Source organism: Notamacropus eugenii, chromosome 6 (genome assembly GCF_028372415.1).
Source record: "Notamacropus eugenii isolate mMacEug1 chromosome 6, mMacEug1.pri_v2, whole genome shotgun sequence".
NCBI lineage: Eukaryota > Metazoa > Chordata > Mammalia > Diprotodontia > Macropodidae > Notamacropus > Notamacropus eugenii.
In genome coordinates this window covers 194,615,641-194,619,192 of record NC_092877.1, presented here as the reverse complement: position 1 = coordinate 194,619,192, position 3,552 = coordinate 194,615,641, and the positions used below count along the sequence as shown (strand labels likewise).

The 3,552-nt window shown below is 38.3% G+C and overlaps 1 long non-coding RNA gene across 1 annotated transcript; it reads left to right on the top strand.

The window, feature by feature from the left end:
• The first annotated feature begins 424 nt into the window (after window positions 1-424).
• On the top strand, window positions 425-3,132 carry LOC140511150 (uncharacterized). Its single transcript, XR_011969449.1, has 4 exons — window positions 425-498; window positions 833-905; window positions 1,422-1,474; window positions 2,281-3,132. It is a non-coding gene; the product is annotated as an uncharacterized lncRNA (long non-coding RNA).
• The last annotated feature ends 420 nt before the right edge of the window (window positions 3,133-3,552 follow it).

Genomic DNA, 3,552 nt, shown 5'->3' with positions numbered 1-3,552 from the left:
TGTCTATATCGTTAGAATCACAGTACTGGATTAGGATTAGACTGATTGAATTTAGTTTATCTGATTAGGGTTTTAGTTCTTCTAATCTTGCATTATAGGTGTTAAACTGTGCCTGGAGGGGGTAAATATTGCCTTAAGGACTGATCACAAATGGGCAGTATTAGTAGGATTATTGTAGGCCATATAGTTCAGCTCCTCTCTCCCCTTAGTGTGTAGAAGAGGAAAAGAAGCTCCAAAGAAGGATACTCAGCTTGCTAGTCACCCACCTGAGACTTCAGCTCTCCTGTTTCAAACTAGAGGAATATGGCTTCTCCATTTCAATGTTTGTTCACGATAGAAACTAGCTCCAGGTGGCCAGTGTCTCTTGGAAATACCATTAGTACCTTTTCAGTATTCCACTCATGAAGTTATTCTTACTCCTACAGTCAATAAAAGAAGAAGGAGATGATGCCATACAAGAAAAAAGGGTAAAAGGAGGAGAATGTTTTCATTCTTCCAGTAAGTTCTTTATATATTAATAAGAAAAATCCTACTGAGTAAAACCATTTTCTCCCTACTTGGTTTTGACTGTTTTAGCACTTGTACAGTACAGCCTTATTAATTGTTTTGTCCTCTTTGTCTTGGAGCCCTCTTAGCCATGGAATGTTCTTTCTCAGATCCTCATTGTCCCCCTCCTTCTTTTATTCTTCCTCCCTCCCTCTCCTTCCTATCTTGTTTTTCTTAAGTTTACTCATGCTCTTGTCTTTAGTAACTATACATACTTTGATTTCATTTTACATAGAAATGAGAATGTACACTAAAATAAATCCTTTTCATTCACTTTAAATTTTAGATGTTTCCAGAGGACATCCAAATAAACAGATAAAAGAACAAAAAGAGAAGTCCAAAATACCAATTGCAAAAAGGTATTTTTATATTAATATATGGCATGTAATTTGATTTTCAGTATTTGCTTTGGTATTCATTGACTTTGCAGTCACTGACCTATCAAATGGGTTTCTTTGTCTAGAAAATAAGGCATCTCAAATTACAAAATCTAGACATGCATCTTCCTCAGCTCTGTGAGGAGATATAGTTTCCAGGTATGCTTTGTATTCTCAGAGTTCTGTCAACCTTTAGAGAAAAACAGGAGTGATAGAAGTTGTATATATTGAAAGATACAGTACATACCCATATCAAGACACACAGAGATGCACATATAGATACCACAGAATACTGGAAAAGTTATCCCTTCCCCCTTCATAACATGCTCTTAAAAACAAGTGTTCTCACTGAAATTTCAAATCAAGATATATTTTTTATGCTTCTTTGGAAAGGTAAAATTTTTGAATTTTTGTGTAATGTTCATTTTTTAGTACCATTCTACACTATATGAGGAAATCTTTTGTTCATTTTCCTCCTTATTTTCTTTTCTCACCTAGGAATGAATCCAGAGAAAATGTTGTAGCAGACAACACATCAAGAAGTTGTTTAGGTATAGTGTGTTTTGTGAAGTTCTGGAAAAAGTAAAGTTACTAAAATAGAAGGAAATATATATTCATTATCACGAATTTAACAGGAAAATTTAAGCAAGTGTGTTTCCTTATTATAATCAATTAATAACCATTTATTAAAGACCAGTTATGTACCATCTTCTGACAGGCACAAGAATTAAGAAGGATAGACAAAAAGCCTTCCTGTAGAAGGTGTAATTATACCTTGAAGTACACAGGAGGTAGAGCTAGGAAGAAGACCATTGCAGGAATGCATACAATTAATAAATATGCCCTAAGCAGAGAGAGGGAATGTCTTGTTCAACCATATTGCAATAGTTCAGACAAGAGGAGAAAAAAGCTTGCACCAAGGTAGTAGGTAGCATCAGAGGAGGGAAGGGAGCGTATTCTAGAAATGTTGCAAAGGCAAAACCGTCAGTGGTTAGGAACAGATTGGATATGGAGGTGAAAGATGAGAAATTGAAGATGACTTCTTGGTCCAGTCTCTGAAGAGGCTCACTCTTGATCTGTTCAGACTGGCAGACACCTTCAGAGGGGTTAATTACCTTATTTAATTCTAGTCTAGTCTTCTCACAAAGGTTGGCAGAACCTTTGGGAGAACCAGCTCCTACAGCATTTCTTAATCACCATGGAATCTATGAAGACAGGCACAGCTTGGGCACTCCCCTAAATCCCATGAAGATGCGATGGGGGGTGGTTAGGGCACATACATATTTCTGTATGGATTCTCTGTGGTTTTTCCCCTCTTGATTCCCCACTCATTGACCAGTTCCCACTTGTTTTATAGGGCAAGAGAAGAAGAGGGCATCTTGCCAACATGAAGCTCACAGGTTAAGTTTATCAATATCAATTTGGCGCAAGTGTAGTAAATATCAATTATGTCACCCCCCCCATGTCATGATGCAGTTGCAATAGGACTGTCTGTCTCAATGCTTGTTGGAATTACTGTACAGGATCCTTGGGACTATTGTGGGAGTTATTATAGAACACCTGGAAACTGGACATTGCCATGGCCATGGATTCTGAGAAACTGAACTTACAGGAGGAATAAAATCCTCCTTACTTACAGTATGGAACTAAATTTTGCTGAGTTTTAAATCAGAGGACTACCAGCTAGCTAGTGGGTAAGTTTACTTCTTGTTTGCTTTATATCCAAAAAATCTACCAGTGAATTATTAGGGACAAGATCTCCTAGTTCTGAAAACTAACTCAAAGATAACATATCCAAGGTGCCTGAATCCCTTGGTTTTGTCATCAGTAGGCATGGATCATAGAGCCATACCATCAACTCCAGCTCAAACTGGAAGGCACCAACTCCTTCCTCCCCAAACTCCTAGGCCAATGTACACCAAAACCTAATATACAGTTAACATTTCCTCCAGACTCCAAGAATTGATCATCAGAACTCCAAAACACCAGGACCACTGGACAAGCATCTCTGTTCAGAAATGGAGGAGTATACAACACTATGTGACCATTCCCTCTGACCCTTTCCAACAGAACTAAACTACAGAGCACTACAGCACCACCTAAGACAGTCCTGGAAAATGGCACAGAAGCTCCACAGGGCCCTTGTTATTGGATTTCCTTTCCCACCAGGTCTCATCTTCGAGACCAACGTTTTCATAGACTGTTATTCTTTGGCTAAAACTTCATTGAACTCTGACTGAGAATAAAAGTTTCTTCAGAAAAGCTTGTGATACTTAAGTTACATCAAACCATATGCCATAAGAGGGTAGGGAAGGGGAACCTGTAGCCTTGACGCCACATATGGCCCTCTAGATCCTCAAGTCTGGCCTTTTGTCTGAATCCAGACCTCACGGAACAAACCTCCTTGATATAAGCCATATTCCATAAAAGGTTTGGGTCTTCTTACCAGAGCTTCTACATAATCAGTTCCATTATTTTGCAGTATATTTTCCTGCAATAGCTAAAGAAGCGCAGGCCTTAAATGCCATGCAATTGTTTGGCTTCTTTAATTTGTGCCTCCTGTATCTGAAATGACTGTCCCCATACTCAAGGAATGATTTCTTTACTGAGTTCAAATACTGATCAAAAC